Source organism: Bombina bombina, chromosome 2, assembly GCF_027579735.1.
Source record: "Bombina bombina isolate aBomBom1 chromosome 2, aBomBom1.pri, whole genome shotgun sequence".
NCBI lineage: Eukaryota > Metazoa > Chordata > Amphibia > Anura > Bombinatoridae > Bombina > Bombina bombina.
In genome coordinates this window covers 507543691-507562285 of record NC_069500.1, presented here as the reverse complement: position 1 = coordinate 507562285, position 18595 = coordinate 507543691, and positions in this window count along the sequence as shown.

Here is an 18595-nt window from a genome sequence, read left to right as displayed (position 1 = left end):
TGTTTTTGTTTTGTTTTTGAATGTCAGAAATGTATATTTGTGAATGTTGAGATGTTATATTGGTTTCACTGGTAAAAATAAATAATTGAAATGGGTATATATTTGTTTTTTGTTAAGTTGCCTAATAATTATGCACAGTAATAGTCACCTGCACACACAGATATCTCCCTAAAATAGCTATAATTAAAAAAAAAACTAAAAACTACTTCCAAAACTATTCAGCTTTGATATTAATGAGTTTTTTGGGTTCATTGAGAACATGGTTGTTGTTCAATAATAAAATTAATCCTCAAAAATACAACTTGCCTAATAATTCTGCACTCCCTGTAGTTATGTTGTCGGTCTGGAATCTGATGAACTGGGCCGAAACCAACTGTGGCCAGGCCAGAAGAGCATTGAAAATCGCTCTCAGTTCCAGGATGTTTATAGGAAGGACATACTCTGCCTGAATCCACACTCCCTGAGCCTTTAGGGAGCTCCAAACAGCTCCCCACCCTAGAAGGCTGGCATCTGTTGTCACAATCACCCAGGATGGTCTGCGAAAGCATGTTCCCTGGGATAGATGATCCAGAGACAACCACCATTGAAGTGAGTCCCTTGTGTCCCGATCCAGGGTTATTCGAGGAGACATGTCTGCATAATCTCCATTCCACTGCCTGAGCATGTTTAACTGCAGAGGTCTGAGGTGAAACCGGGCAAACAGAATGATGTCCATTGCCGCCACAATCAATCCGATTACTTCCATACACTGGGCCACTGACGGCCGAGGATTGGATTGAAGGGCTTGACAGGTATCTAGAATCTTTGATTTCCTGACTTCTGTCAGAAAAATCCTCATAGTATAGAATCAATTAAAGTTACCAAGAAAGTCACCCTTGTCTTTGGAATTAAGGAACTCTTTTCCAGATTTACCTTCCACCCGTGAGTTCTCAGGAAGTACAGTACAATGTCGGTATGAGCCCCTGCTTGTTGACAAGATGGCGCCTGGATTAGAATATCGTCCAGATAAGGTGCCACCGCAATGCCCCGTGGTATTAGAACCGCCAGCAAAGACCCCAGAACCTTTGTGAAAATTCTGGGTCCCGTGGCCAGCCGAAAGGAAGAGCCACGAACTGAACGAAAGTGTTTGTCCAGAAAAGCAAACCTTAGGAACTTGTGGTGATCTCTGTGGATAGGAAAATGTAGGTATGCATCCTTTAAGTCCACTGTCGTCATAAATTGACCCTCCTGGATCAATGGAAGAATGGTACAAATAGTTTCCATCTTGAATGATGGAACTCTGAGAAACTTGTTTAGACTCTTGAGATCTAATATAGGTCTGAAGGTTCCCTCTTTTTTGGGAACCACAAACAGATTTGAATAAAAAGCCTGCCCCTGTTCCTGTACTGGAACGGGAACAATTACTCCCAGGGAGGAGAGGTCTCTTACACAATGTAAGAATGCCTCTCTTTATCTGGTTTGCAGATAATCTTGAAAGAAGAAATCTTCCTCTGGGAGGAAAATTCTTGAATTCCAGTTTGTTTCCCTGAGACACTATTTCTACCGCCCAGGGATCCTGAAAGTCCTGAACCCAATACTTGGTTTTACTTACCTGTTTTACTTGTTTTAATGTATGCTCTTGATAAAGACGTGTAATACGTTGAAACACGTTGAGCAAATAAAAATTTTTATCCTTTGTTGAAAGATTGTCAAGATCTTGTTTTGCTGTGCTGAGCTGGAATCTCCTTATTTATGGAGTAAGTTACTACATTTTTTCAATTATACACTGGATACTTTTGTCATTTGGGTCTCTATTCATTTATAGTCCACTTTTGGATAAACCTGAAAATTCAGTATTTGACTCCAGGAACCTGTGGACTCTTGCCATCTGACGCTACGTTCCCTTTCAGCTGTAAAGATTCATCTTATGGAGTGAGTATATTGCACCCATATTAATTGGCTTCAATATATGCATCAAGCCTTTTCTCTCTTCACTTACTAGAGAAAATCACTCAATAGACCAGCGCCATCTACTACTACTATCTATCCTGAACCCAAGCGTGAACGAAAAATGAGAGCCTGCCCCCTACCAAATCCGGTCCCTTCATGCTGTTTTGGAATCAACAGCAGGATTCTTGGCTTGTTTACCCTTGTGCCAAGACTGGTTTGGTCTCCAGGTAGACTTAGATTGCGAATAGTTCCTTTCCTGTTTAGAGGAGGAAGAGAAAGAATTCCCCTTGAAATTCCAAAAGGAACGAAAATTAATTTGTCGTCCTTTTTGTTTACTTCTCTTATCCTGAGGTAGGAGATGACCCTTGCCTCCTGTGATATCAGAAATAGTTTCCTTCAGGCCTGGTCCAAACAAGGTCTTCCCCTTGTAAGGAATTGCCAGAAGCTTAGACTTGGAAGATACGTTCGGAGACCAGGGCTTTAACCATAAAGCTCTGCGGGCTAAGATAGAAAACCCCGAACTCTTAGCCGCCAATTTAGTAATTTGCAGAGAAGCATCTGTAATAAAGGCATTAGCCAACTTTAGAGCTTTAATCCTATCTTGGATCTCCTCTAAAGTGGTTTCAGTTCTGAGAGACTCAGACAGAGCATCAAACCAATAAGCTGCTGCACTAGTGACCGTAGCAATGCACGCAGCCGGCTGGAAAAGCAGACCCTGGTGAACATAAATCTTTTTAAGTAGACCCTCCAACTTCTTGTCCATGGGATCTTTAAAAGCACAACTATCCTCAATGGGAATAGTGGTTCGCTTGGCTAGGGTGGAAATAGCTCCTTCCACCTTAGGAACCGTCTGCCAAGTTTCCCTGATAGCTTCCGCTATGGGAAACATCTTCTTGAAAATAGGAGTTGGGGAAAAGGGAATACCTGGTCTCTCCAATTACTTGGAAATAATCACCGAAGTTCGTTTTGGTACTGGAAAAACGTCTGAGTAAGAAGGAACTTCAAAATATCTGTCCAATTTACTCGACTTCGCAGGAGCGATTACTACTGTAGAATCAGTTGTCTAAAGTCACCAACACCTCACTGAGTAACAGGCGGAGGTGTTCTAGTTTAAACCTGAAAGATACAACCTCTGAATCAGTCAAAGGTAATGCACTTTCTGAATCTGAAATTTCGCCTTCTGATAGAACCTCCATACCCTCCAACTCAGTTCCCTGGGAGGGTACATCCGAGGTTGCCACCATTGCATCAGAAACTTCACTGACAATATGGTTGTCCTTCCTCTTACGCTTGCCTTGTAGCATAGGAAAAGCAGACAACGCATCAGAAATTGTAGAAGACATAATTGCAGCTATGTCTTTTACGGTAACTCCAGCAGTCGCTGGAGCAGAAGTACAGGGCACTGCTTGAATGTGCGTTAAATCTTGGGACGCTTGGGGAGAAAGCTGCGGCATACTCTGAATCTCATCATTAGACACCTGAGAAGCATCCACCTTTGAATTTTTTTTTCCTTATAACTTAAAGTAACCTTTTATATTATATAAGAAAACATATATCCAAGGCTAATCAAATTGTTCACAAAAAAATTTGATGACAGAAAAACAGAGGAGAAAAACAAAACGATACTGTGTCTTTTAAATTTTAAAACTGCAACTTTTTTACTGCACTGCAGAAAAAAAACGTACCCCAGCAGTTAAATAAAAGTAAATTTAGACACCTATACACCTCAGCAACTCTGCTGAGGTGCATACCTGCCAACAGACTCACTCCCTGACTCTTGAAGTTTTCTAACGATCCGGACACTGCGGGGAAAATGATCCGGCCAATTCAGGGACACAAAAGCGCTACAACCGCTTGTCTGATTCTTCAGAAAGACATGCGGTAGTAGAGCCACATGTGCATACATCCACTTCTATCGGCTTAGGACTGCGCAATAATCAAGAGGCAGTGCGCAAAACTATAGCCCCGCCCATCGTGGGCGTAACTTCCCCAACACATACTCTACAACGGAGTAAAAGAAACTAAGGGACCGTTATAATAAATTGAGCCAAAATATCCCTTACAGTCTGCTTATAATTGAAAATTTTTGCAAGCGACTACCTTCTCCCAGCCCCAGTGCCTGTACTTATGGCTGCCCAAACAAAACCCTCTATACAAGAGGGATTAATGTCCCAACATAAGAATCTTGAATGAGTCTTATGTAAGCCACTAATGGCCTTCAAATAAAGTCTAAGTGCCCACTTTACTCTGAGTTCTATTCCCCAGAATGAATAAAGTTAGCACTTACCTTAAATGCTGTCCGACAGCAAGACAGTCCAGCAGGTGTAAGAGGTCCTCTTCCTCCCATAGCCCTGTGGAATAAGATAAGCCTGAGTTTAAATGTGTTAGGCTATCTGGATTAGGGCAGCATAAAGGTATAGGAGGCGCAGTGAGAATTATGTCCCACCAGTTCCTATTGCTCTAAAGTCACCAAAAGCTCTACTGAAGAGACTGATATGGACTACGGCTACACCCTAGAACAAAGCAGCAATCTCTGGCACTACTTTAAAAACTCTTGATTGAAGAATCTATACTAACACCTCACTTTACCTCTTCCTATCACTAACGTAGGCAAAGAGAATGACTGGAGTGGGAGGCAGGGGAGGAGCTATATATAGCCGCTCTGCTGTGGTGCTCTTTGCCTCCTCCTGCTGACCAGGAGGTGAAATCCCACAAGTAAGGATGATGATCCATGGACTCATCGTGTCTTTAAAAAGAAATAAAAAAAACTAACTCTAATAAAAACCTAAGCTACCCATTGCCCCTAAAGGGGCATTTGTATGGGCATTGCCCTTAAAAGGGCATTTAATACCATTTTTTTGAGTGAGGGATGGACGTTGCGTTACAGGCTAAAATGCTTGTGGTATAGCTATACTGACATGACTCGCAATAGCTGCGTTACTGCTTTCTCTTGTAAGATGTGTCGAGTCCACGGATTCATCCTTGTGGGATAATCTCCTTCCCTACAGGAAGTGGCAGAGAGAGCACCCACAGCAGAGCTGTCTATATAGCTCCTCCCTTAGCTCCACCCCCCCAGTCATTCTCTCTGCCTGCTTAACTGCTAGGAAGGGCAATGTGGTGACAAAAACGTTAGTTTTTTATTTCTCAAGCAAAAGTTTATTATTTTAAATGGTACCGGTGTGTACTATTTACTCTCTGGCAGAAAAGGGATGAAGATTTCTGCAAGGAGGATGATGATCTTAGCACTTTGTAACTAAGATCCACTGCTGTTCTCACAAGGGCTGAAGAGCACTGGAAAACTTCAGTTGGGAGAACGGTTTGCAGGCTAAGCTGCATATGAGGTATGTTCAGTCTATATTTTTCTAGACAGACTGTGTTAATTCTAGAAAAGGCTGGCAATATCCCCATGAGGGAAGGGTAAGCTGTATTCAGACACTTTGATAGGAATTTCAGCTTGCTTGAGGGGCTCATTAGTTACTGGTGACACTGTTAGGAAAAAACGTTTTTTATTCAGTGAAAATTATAACGTTTTTTGAAGGGACTAAAGGGGTCATTGTGGCTTGTTTTTTGAGTTTTCTAAATCACATGCGGCTAGATTTAGAGTTCTGCGGCCAAAGGGGTGCGTTAGCTATGCGTGCTTTTTTTCCCCCGCACCTTTTAAATACCGCTGGTATTTAGAGTTCACAAAATGGTTGCGTTAGGCTCCAAAAAAGGGAGCGTAGAGCATATTTACCGCCACTGCAACTCTAAATACCAGCGTTGCTTACGGACACGGCCAGCTTCAAAAACGTGCTCGTGCACGATTCCCCCATAGAAAACAATGGGGCAGTTTGAGCTGAAAAAAAACCTAACACCTGCAAAAAATCAGCGTTCAGCTCCTAACGCAGCCCCATTGTTTACTATGGGGAAACACTTCCTAAGTCTGCACCTAACACCCTAACATGTACCCCGAGTCTAAACACCCCTAACCTTACACTTATTAACCCCTAATCTGCCGCCCCCGCTATCGCTGACACCTGCATATTTTTTTTTACCCCTAATCTGCCGCTCCGTATACTGCCGCAACCTACATTATACCTATGTACCCCTAATCTTCTGCCCCTAACACCGCCGACCCCTATATTATATTTATTAACCCCTAATCTGCCCCCCACAACGTCGCCGCCAGCTACCTACAATAATTAACCCCTAATCTGCCGATCGGATCTCGCCGCTAGTCTAATAAATGGATTAACCCCTAAAGCTAAGTCTAACCCTAACACTAACACCCCCCTAAGTTAAATATAATTTAAATCTAACGAAATAAAATAAATAAATTAAATTAAATAAATTATTCCTATTTAAAGCTAAATACTTACCTGTAAAATAAACCCTAATATAGCTACAATATAAATTATAATTATATTGTAGCTATTTTAGGATTAATATTTATTTTACAGGCAACTTTGTAATTATTTTAAACAGGTACAATAGCTATTAAATAGTTAATAACTATTTAATAGCTAAAATAGTTAAAATAATTACAAAATTACCTGTAAAATAAATCCTAACCTAAGTTACAATTAAACCTAACACTACACTATCAATAAATTAATTAAATAAACTACCTACAATTTTCCCAGGATTCAAGCCGCTGCAGACGCGGAAGTGACCGCCAAGTCCGGGGGAGGATAGAGCAAACCAAATGTTAAGGCTGCAGGGGTGCAAGCTGCCTGATGAGCGGCCGGTGTAGCCGCAATTGACAACAGTAAAAAAGGGATTAGGCAGCTGCTCCAAAAAAGAGTGAATACACGGGCTGACAAAAGCAAGGTTAAAAACTTGAAACCTTTATTGAAACATTTAAAAATTCAGAGGCAGTACAGGGCACACAAACTCCCTGACTAGTTTCATGCTCTGTTGAGCACTTAATCATAGGGTGAGTTTGCTTCAGAGTTCATAGCCTATTTAAAAGCACAGAACACCTGAAAGAAATTATACATTAAAAACATCAACAGTAATAAAACAATGGCAGAATATACCTAATGACAAACACTATGTATGGGGAATGGAAAAAAGAAGAAAGAAAGAACTAACAGTTAAGCAAACCACTGTATACAAGGACAAAATTAATTCACATAGTCCTAATCATATTTACAGTGCAGACATTATTCTCATATCTATTATAGATACAAAATATTATTTAAGATTACTTTAAGCTGTATTAGCAATAAACCTCAAACTGAATCTGATTTTAAATGCCTATATGTGCACAAAAAGCTCAATAACAGAAAATGTAAACTAAATAAAATAAAAAATAAATAAAATAAATGTAAATAAAAATAGAAATAAAAATAAAAATGCCCATAAAGGGGATAGATACAAAAAACCCATATAGGGGGTAGATAGAATAACCTGTCAGATAAGCAAATATAGTTGCCCATATAGGGGGTAGACATAATGGCCCATATAGGTGGTAGATTATATATTCAGTATCATTAAATCAACCAAATTCATATTTCATTTTTCAACATAGTAGCTCATATCCCATTCTCTGTTTAAACCTAGGGGGGTTATAGTTCTCAATTTGTATATCCAATACAGTTCTTGCTTCAGCAACAAACTACCCCTATCGCCCCCCCTAAGTGAAAACATGACACGGTCTATTACCTGAACCCAGATATCAAAAATGTTAGTCATATGTACCAGATTAAAATGTCTAGCTATCGCTGATTCCTTTACATATTCTCTGGTGTCCCTAACATGTTCTCTGACCCTTGACCTGAGTTCCCTGCTTGTTTGACCTGTGTATTGAAGGTTGCAATATTTGCATTCTAGGAGATAGACCACAAAAGTTGTTCTACAATTAGCGTAGAATTTATGTTTAAACTCTTCTCCTGTCTGGCTACTCCTGAAACCATCACCCACCTGTACCACAGGTTATGCATGAGCCATGACCACATTTATAAGTTCCTCTCCTCCTAATCCAATTGCTCCTATCTGGGTTAATGGAACGGATTAGACTAGGGGACAGCTTGGATGCCAATGTAGGTGCCCTTCTCGGTACAAATTTACATGAACCAATTATAGGTCTTAAAACCTCATCGTTCTCTAGCAAATGAAGATTCTTCCTTAATATGGAACATACCTGATTGTACTCTTTAGAATATTCAGTTGAGAACACTACAGTATCATGTTTTATGATGTTTTGTTTCCTGGTCCCTCGCATTAATTCTTGCTGTGATTTTAGTCTCACCTCATCGAGAACCTCAATCAAGAGGTTTTCAGCATAACCCCTTGCTTTGAGGCGCTCAATGAGGGTCTTGGCTTGTGCTTCAAAGAGACTGTCTGAATTTGTATTTCTTCGAAGTCTCATGAGTTGACCCCTGGGAATAGACCGTACCAAATGTGGTGGATGGCATGACTCAGCATGTAGAATAGTATTCCCAGCTGTCAACTTACGATAAGTATCACTGATCACTTTACCTGTTTCAAAGTCACCATTTAAAGTAAGATCCAAGAAATTCACCACTTCTTCATACAAATCTCCCACAAATTTTAGATTAAACTCATTTTGACACAGGTAACCTAGAAAATCCTCATACACAAAAGGTTCCTTGACTATAAAAATTAAATCGTCAATGAAACGCATATAAAAAACTGTTATCTTTGAATGGATTACTTTCTGTGTATAAATAAAGATCCTCCCATAATCCCACATACAGGTTTGCGAATGAGGGGGCAAATTTAGCCCCCATGGCAGTTCCGCAAACCTGTATGTGGAATTCTCCATTGAACATAAAAAAATTATGTTTCAATAGAAACTCTATTACTTCACATAGTACAAGTTTTACTTCCTCAGTGAATCTAGTGTGTTTGTCAAAAAAGTACCTAATTGCTCGTATCCCCATGTGATGGGGTATACTTGAGTAAAGTGCAGTGGCGTCCACCACTATCCACTTATACTCCTTTTCCCACTTGAGATTCCCAAGCATCTGTAGGAGATGTGTTGAATCTCTCAAGTAACTCTTGAGACCCCTCACCAGGGGCTGCAAAATAGAATCAATCCACTCCGAGGTGGGTTCGAGCAATGACCCAATCCCCGAGACAATAGGTCGCCCCGGGGGTTGGGTCAGACTTTTGTGTGTTTTAGGTAAATAATGGAATATCGGAATCCGTGGATTCTCAGGAATCAGAAATTCCAACTGTTCCCTGGTGAGGAGTCCAGCAGAAACAGTCTGTTCCAACAGTCTAACCAACTTGGCCTTAAATACAAATGTGGGATTGGAATCCAACTTTCTATAAGTGGAAGGGTCATTCAATTGCCTATTACTTTCTTGCAAATAGTCTTTCTTGTTAAGAATGACTACATTGCCACCCTTATCCGAATTCCGGATGACCAAATTTGTGTTATTTTCAAGTAAATCCAAGGCAGCTTTTTCTTTCCTTGTTAAATTAGTTCTTACCATCTTTTTTTGTTGTTTTACAGTATCCTCTAAGGCCAAAATTTCCCTCTCTACCCTCTTCTGGTAAAGATTCAAAGCTGGACCCCTAAACTGGACTGGATAAAAGCTTGAGGATTGTTTTACAGGGGTAGGAATATCACAATTTTCAGGGCCATATTCACCTTGCAAATCCCTAAGTCCCTCCAACATGATGTTATCTACAAAATTCAATGCCTAATTAGCCTCTATGTGCAAACATGGTGCAAGTGGGGTAACCTCACTGGACTCTGAACTTAAACCTTGAACAACCACAGATTGAGTATTGGCATCTCTAACCGAAAAAAAACCTTCTCAGAGTCAACTTTCTTATAAATTTGTTGACATCCAACAATGTTTTAAATGCTGAGAAGGTGTTAGTCGGTGCAAAACCCAATCCCCTAGACAACACAGAAATTTGTTCAGTTGTTAATTCAATGTCCGAAAGATTAAGAACAGTTAGTCCTTCTTGTTCTGTTTGGCTTTCCTTCCTGAACTACCTACAATTACCTACAATTAAACCTAACACTACACTATCAATAAATTAATTAAATAAATTACCTACAAATAACTACAATGAAATAAACTAACTAAAGTACAAAAAATAAAAAAGAACTAAGTTACAAAAAATAAAAAAATATTTACAAACATTAGAAAAATATTACAACAATTTTAAACTAATTACACCTACTCTAAGCCCCCTAATAAAATAACAAAAATAAAAAATGCCCTACCCTATTCTAAATTAAAAAAGTTCAAAGCTCTTTTACCTTACCAGCCCTGAAAGGGCCCTTTGCGGGGCATGCCCCAAAGAATTCAGCTCTTTTGCCTGTAAAAAAAAACATACAATACCCCCCCAACATTACAACCCACCACCCGCATACCCCTAATCTAACCCAAACCCCCCTTAAATAAACCTAACACTAAGCCCCTGAAGATCTCCCTACCTTGTCTTCACCTCACCGGGTTCAGCGATTGGTCCAGAAGAGGGTCCGAAGTCTTGATCCAAGCGGCGGCTGAAGAACTCCATCATCGGGCTGAAGTCGGAAGTCCATCATCGGGATGAAGTCTTCTATCAAGCCGAATCTTCAATCTTCTTTCTTCCGGAGCGGAGCGGAGCCATCTTCTTCCCAGCCGACGCGGATCCAACCTCTTCAAGCGACGCCTACTCGCCGAATGACGGTTCCTTTAAATGACGTCATCCAAGATGGCGTCCCTCGAATTCCGATTGGCTGATAGGATTCTATCAGCCAATCGGAATTAAGGTAGGAATATTCTGATTGGCTGATGGAATCAGCCAATCAGATTCAAGTTCAATCCGATTGGCTGATCCAATCAGCCAATCAGATTGAGCTCGCTTTCTATTGGCTGTTCCGATCAGCCAATAGAATGCGAGCTCAATCTGATTGGCTGATTGGATCAGCCAATCGGATCGAACTTGAATCTGATTGGCTGATTCCATCAGCCAATCAGAATATTCCTACCTTAATTCTTTTTTCTCTTAAAGGCACAGTACCGTTTTATTTCTCAGTGTTATTTACTTTGATTAGTGTTCTCCAAGCTTGCTTGTTACATTACTAGCCTGTTTAACATATCTGACACCAAGGAAAATCCTTGTTCAATATGTTTGGAAGCCGTTGTGGAAACCCCTCTTAGAATGTGTCCCAATTGTATTGATATGTTTATAAACTATAAAGAACATATATTAGCACTTAAAAATAGAGCAATAGATGATTCTCAATCAGAAGTAAATGAGGCTTCGCCATCTAGCTCTCCCCAAGTGTCACAACCAGTAACGCCCGCACAAGTGACGCCAAGTACCTCTAGTGCGTCAAATTATTTTACATGGCCACAGTTATGAATACAACCCTCACAGAGGTTTTATCTAAACTGCCTGGTTTACAAGGAAAGCGGGACAGCTCTGGGTTTAGGAAAAATGCTGAGCTGTCTGACGCTTTAGTAGCCGTATCTGATATGCCCTCACAATGCTCTGAAGTAGGGGTGAGGGATTTGTTATCTGAGGGAGAAATTTCTGATTCAGTAAAGACGCTTCCTCAGACAGATTCTGATATGACGGCCTTTAAATTTAAGCTTGAACACCTCCGCTAATTGCTCAGGGAGGTATTAGCGACTAGATGATTGTGACCCTATAGTTCCAAATGGCTAAATACTTAGAGGTTCCTGTTTACACTAATGTTTTTCCAGTCCCTAAGAGGATTGTGAATATTATTACTAAGGATTGGGATAGACCAGGTATTCTGTTCTCTCCCACTCCTGTTTTTAAGAAAATGTTTCCCATATCTGACACCATGCGGGACTCGTGGCAGACAGTTCCTAAGGTGGAGGGAGCTATTTCTACTCTGTCTAAGCGTACAACTATAACTATCGAAGATAGTTGTGCTTTCAAAGATTCTATGGATAAAAAATTAGAGGGTCTCCTGAAGAAAATTTTTGTTCATCAGGGTTTTTCTCTCCAACCTATTGCGTGCATTGTTCATGTAACTACTGCAGCTGCTTTCTGGTTTGAGGCTCTAGAAGAGGCTCTTCAGATGGAGACTCCATTAGAGGAGATTATGGACAGAATCAAGGCTCTTAAGTTGGCTAATTCTTTTATTACAGATGCCGCACATCAACTGGCTAAATTAGCGGCAAAGAATTCAGGTTTTGCCATTTTAGCATGCAGGGCGTTATGGCTTAAGTCCTGGTCTGCTGATGTGTCATCTAAATCTAAACTTTTGAACATCCCTTTCAAAGGAAAGACCCTATTCGGGCCTGAACTGAAAGAGATTATTTCAGACATCACTGGAGGGAAAGGTCATGCCCTTCCTCAGGATAGATCAAATAAGATGAGGACTGAACAAAATAATTTTCGTTCCTTTCGTAACTTTAAGAGTGGTTCCATTTCAGCTTCCTCTGCTGCAAAGCAAGAGGGGAATTTTGTCCAATCCAAGATCCAGGCTTGGAACAAGGGTAAACAGGCCAAGAAGCCTGCAGCTGCCTCTAAGACAGCATGAAAGGGTAGCCCCCGATCCGGGACCGGATCTAGTAGGGGGCAGACTCTCTCTCTTCGCTCAGGCTTGGGCAAGAGATGTTCACGATCCCTGGGCTTTACAAAATTGTGTCCCAGGGATATCTTCTGGAATTCAAAGACTCCCTTCCAAGGGGGAGATTTCATATTTCTCGATTGTCTGTAAACCAGACAAAGAGAGAGGCATTCTTACGCTGTGTAGAAGATCTACAGATCTACATACCATGGGGGTGATCCGCCCAGTCCCAAAAGAGGAACAGGGGCTAGGGTTCTACTCAAACCTGTTTGTGGTTCCCAAAAAAGAGGGAACTTTCAGACCAATCTTGGATCTAAAAATTCTAAACAAGTTCCTCAAAGTTCCATCATTCAAGATGGAGACCATTCGGACTATTCTGCCTCTGATCCAGGAGGGTCAATATATGACTACCGTGGACTTAAAGGATGTGTATCTACACATCCCTATTCACAGAAATCATCATCAATTTCTCAGATTTGACTTTCTAAACAGGCATTACCAGTTTGTGGCTCTTCCCTTAGGGTTGGCCACGGCTCCAAAAATTTTCACCAAGGTGCTAGGGTCCCCTCTTGCGGTTCTGCGTCCTCGGGGCATAGCAGTGGCGCCTTATCTAGACGACATCTTAATTCAGGCGTCGACTTTTCAGCTAGCCAAGTCTCACACGGACATTGTGTTGGCTTTTCTGAGATCTCACGGGTGGAAGGTGAACATAAAAAAGAGTTCTCTCTTCCCTCTTACAAGAGTTTCCTTTCTAGGGACTCTGATAGATTCGGTAGAAATGAAAATATTTCTGACGGAGGTAAGAAAATCAAAACTCTTAACCACTTGCCGAACTCTTCATTCCATTCCTCGGCCATCAGTGGCTCAGTGTATAGAGGTAATCGGACTCATGGTAGCGGCAATGGACATAGTTCCTTTTGCCCGCCTATACCTCAGACCACTGCAACTATGCATGCTCAAACAGTGGAATGGGGATTATGCGGATTTATCTCCTCAACTGCATCTGGACCAGGAAACCAGAGATTCTCTTCTCTGGTGGTTGTCTCAGGACCACCTGTCTCAGGGAATGTACTTCCATAGGCCAGAGTGGCTCATTGTAACAACAGATGCCAGCCTGCTAGGCTGGGGTGCAGTCTGGAACTCCCTGAAAGTACAGGGCTTATGGTCTCGGGAGGAATCTCTTCTTCCGATAAACATTTTAGAACTGAGAGCGATATTCAATGCGCTTCAGGCATGGCCTCAGCTTGCTGCAGCCAAATTCATCAGGTTTCAGTCGGACAACATCACGACTGTAGCTTATATCAATCATCAAGGAGGAACAAGGAGTTCTCTAGCGATGACGTAACCAAAATAATGAGATGGGCAGAGGATCACTCTTGCCATCTCTTAGCAATCCACATCCCAGGAGTAGAGAACTGGGAGGCGGATTTTCTAAGTCGTCAGACTTTTCATCCGGGGTAGTGGGAACTCCATCCGGAGGTATTTGCTCAGCTGATTCAGCTATGGGGCACACCAGAATTGGTTCTGATGGCGTCTCGTCAGAATGCCAAACTTCCTCGTTACGGGTCCAGGTCCCAGGATCCCAAGGCGGTACTGATAGATGCTCTAGCAGTGCCTTGGTCCTTCAATCTGGCCTACGTATTTCCACCGTTTCCTCTCCTCCCACGTCTGGTTGCCAGAATCTAGCAGGAGAGAGCCTCAGTGATTCTGATAGCACCTGTGTGGCCACGCAGGACTTGGTATGCAGACCTAGTGGGCATGTCCTCGGTTCCACCGTGGACCCTGCCAATGAGGAAGGACCTGCTAATCCAAGGTCTGTTCACGCATCCAAATCTAGTTTCTCTGCGTCTGGCTGCTTGGAGATTGAACGCCTGATTTCCCTTATCTTATTTTCCATGCAGATAAGGTGGTTTTGCGTACCAAACCTGGGTTCTTCCTAAGGTTGTTTCTAATAAGAATATCAATCAAGAGATTGTTGTTCCTTCACAGTGTCCTAATCCTTCATCAAAGAAGGAACGTCTGTTGCACAATCTTGATGTGGTTCGTGCTTTAAAGTTCTACTTACAAGCAACCAAATATTTCCGTCAAACATCTTCATTGTTTGTTGCTTATTCTGGTAAGCGGAGAGGTCAAAAGGCTACGGCTACCTCTCTTTCCTTTTGGCTGTAAAGCATCATCCGTTTGGCCTATGAGACTGCTGGACAGCAGCCTCCTGAAAGAATTTCTGCTCATTCTACTAGAGCTGTGACTTCCACATGGGCCTTTAAAAATGAGGCTTCTGTTGAACAGATTTGTAAAGCGGCGACTTGGTCTTCGCCTCATACTTTTTCCAAATTTTACAAATTTGATACTTTTGCTTCTTCTGAGGCTATTTTTGGGAGAAAGGTTCTACAAGCAGTGGTGCCTTCCATTTAAGGTCCCTGTCTTGTCCCTTCATCCGTGTCCTAAAGCTTTGGTATTGGTATCCCACAAGTAAGGATGAATCTGTGGACTCCATACATCTTACAAGAGAAAACATAATTTATGCTTACCTGATAAATTTATTTCTCTTGTGATGTATCGAGTCCACGGCCCGCCCTGTTTATTGAGACAGACATATATATATTTTTATTTTTAAACTTTCAGTCACCACTGCACCCTATAGTTTCTCCTTTTTCTTCCTAGCCTTCGGTCGAATGACTGGGGGGTGGAGCTAAGGGAGGAGCTATATAGACAGCTCTGCTGTGGGTGCTCTCTCTGCCACTTCCTGTAGGGAAGGAGAATATCCCACAAGGATGAATCCGTGGACTCGATACATCACAAGAGAAATAAATTTATCAGGTAAGCATAAATTATGTTTTTACGCTGAAATTGCCATTTTTCAGCATTAAAAGCCATAACGCAAAACTTGTAATCTAGGTGTATGTTATTGGATTTCATCCTGTTCCTTCAGCCTCTTTCAAATTTGTTTTACTGTTTTAATAGCTTAAAGGTGCCAGATGCTGAAGCTCTGCCCCTTGATACAGGGCGCAGCCATCTTTGAGCTCAGGTGTTCTCACAGCCTGTGACAGAAGCTGTGCACTCCACAGATCAGTAATATTGGGCACTTTTTTACAACTGTATCATTTGCTTGGAGTTAGTGTGCATGATACATCATGTGAGCTTTACAGTTTTGTACTTTTAACACAGTTTTACAGTTACACAATATATATTTAAACAATAATATAGAACAATGCAGCAGCTACAAAATGTACAGCGCATGCTTTGTATCATGCACCATAACCTAAAACACGTTATACAGTTGCCAACCCCGTTAATATGTAAATACAAACTGGTTCTGTCACGGTATGTCAGAACACCTAAGCTCCAAGATGGCGGCGCCCAGTATGAAGATGCGGCGCTTCATTATCTGGCACCTTTTTAAGCTATTAAAACAGGAAAACTAATTTGAAAAATCTGCAGGAACAGTATGAAATGCAATAACATAGTGAGTAGTTACTATTGTTTTGTAGTTTAGCACAGCAGTTTAATGTCCCTTTAAGATCATATACCTATATTTCTTTTTAATGACACGATGAGTCCACAGGTTATCTTAATTACTATTGGGAATACCACTCATGCCCTGCAGGAGGCAGCAAAGAGCACCACAGCAAAGCTGTTAAATATCACCTCCCAGCCCAGTCATTCTCTTTGCCTACGTTAGTGCTAGGAAGTGGTAAAGTTAGGTGTTAGTTAAAGGGACACTCAAGTAAAAAAAAAAACTTTCATGATTTAAATAGGGCATGTAATTTTAAACAACTTTACAATTTACTTGTATTACCAATTTTGCTTTGTTCTCTTGTTATTCTTAGTTGAAAGCTAAACCTAGGAGGTTCATATGCTAATTTCTTAGACCTTGAAGGCCGCCTCTAATCTGAAAGCATTTAGACAGTTTTTTACCACTAGAGGGCGTTAGTTCTTGTGTTTCACATAGATAACATTGAGCTCAGGCACGTGAAGCTCCTAGGAGTCAGCACTGATTGGCTAAAAATGCAAGTCTGTCAAAAGAACTGAAATAAGGGGGCAGTTTGCAGAGGCTTAGATACAAGGTAATCACAGAGGTAAAAAGTATATTATAACTGTGTTGGTTATGCAAAACTGAGGAATGGGTAATAAAGGGATTGTCTACGTTTTTAAACAACAAAAATTCTGGTGTTTACTGTCCCTTTTAAGATTCTTCAATCAGTTTATTATTTTTAAAGTGGTGCAAGATTGTGCTGCTTTGTCCTAGGGTGTAGCCGTAGTCCATATCAGTCTCTTCAGTAGAGCAGCAGTGGCTTTAGAGCAATGGGAACTGCTGGGACATAATTCTCACTGCGCCTCTCATAGATTTTATGCTGCCCTGATTATAAAAGTCTGAGGGGAAATACTCAGTCCTTTTTGTTTCCACAAGCCTATGTGAAGGAGAGGACCTCTCAAGCCGGTGAGCTGCCTTACTGCCAGGCAGATTTCTAAGGTAAGTGCTAAATTTATTGTCTGGGGTATGTACACAGAAAAATTTGCACTTTATTATATACATGGACAAAAGATGACATTATCCCTAAGAGTGGGGAAACGTTATAAGGGCAGTTACAGCAGGGACTGAGGACATGAAGCGGCTCATGTTTATGTTTGGTGTTTTCGCCATGATAGCAACTCCCAACAGCTTTATTTTCACTTCATTAGCCGACCGGGAGGTTTAGCTTTGTTACACCATGATAGGTGCAATTCTCTACTCCCAACGGCTTTATTTTACATCATTAGCTGACCGGGAGGTTTAACTTTGAATATGCCATGATAGGGGTAAATTCTCAGCTCCCGACGGCTTTATTTTAAGTCTTAGCCGCCCCGGAGGTTTATCTTGATACGCCCACGATGGGCGGAGCTAAGCTACGCGACAATGTTTGTACGCCTTTTTAGTATCATATCCCAATTCCGGTGAAACGGAGAGCGATGGCGGGTATTCTCTGCTACGTTATGCCACACAGCAGAGAGGCTTCACATACTGTACGATAGAGTGACTTAAATGAGTCCGGACACCTACTATTTGTTAGTCTTTCCATCCGGTGGCAGGCAGGCACCTCAGCAAGGCTTAGCTGAGGTGTGGAGATTGTCTGATTTATATTGTTAAAGAAAAAAAAATTGTAAGGCAAAATAAAGCAGTTTCTTTTAACATTTAAAGACATAGTAACAGTTATTTTGTGAGGTAATTCTTGTTAAAGGGACAGTATACACTCATTTTCGTATAACTGCATGTAATAGACACTACTATAAAGAATAAGATGCACAGAATCCAGTATAAAACTGTTTAAAAACTTAGAAGCTCTCAGTTTAGCTATGTTGAAAAGGTAGCTGGAAAGCCCACTGCAAGTGGGAAATAAGACACTCCCCCCTCCCCCTTCTTTTGCATATGCAAACAGGAGCAAGCTAGAGAAGGCAGCTGTCGGTATTCACATAAAACTTTGGGGCTTGGTTAGGAGTCTGAAAATCAGAGCAATGTTATTTAAAAATAAGCAAAACTATATATTTAAAAAAATAAATAAATGATAAGCTGAATTAACATTTAAAAACACAGTGAATTTTTTTTGTGTGAGGTATCTATAGTTATGATATTCAAAAATGTGAATAAAGAGGTTACATATGCCTTATGTTTTGATACTAATGTGAATCAACCAAAACCTTTCTGTTCCTCTTGTATTGAGAGGATTTTACTGTTCATTGATAAATCCTTTTCAGAGCCAACATATGTTCAATATATGCCGCAGCCTTCTCCTCAAGTGTCCCAAAACTTAGCGTCCATTCAACCAGTTCCCTGCGCTTCCTCTATGACTCCTCCTGGGGTTACCTTGCAAGACATCGCTTCCCTCATGTACTATGCAGTCTCTGGTGAGTTGTTGGCTATTCCCATGCTGCTGGGAAAGCACAAGAGGAAAACTAAACATTCAGTGAGCAAGGTTTCTGTCACAGTTGTTGCTATTTCAGAGGTCCCCTCCCAGAAGCCTGAGGAAAAGGATACTTCGGTAGCATCTGAGGGTGAAATCTCAGATTCTGATGGTATAATTCCTCCTGCTGATACTGAAGTAATATCTTTCAGGTTTAAGCTAGAACACCTCCGTCTGTTACTTAAGGAGGTTTTAGCTACTCAGGACAACAACACCACCATGGTCG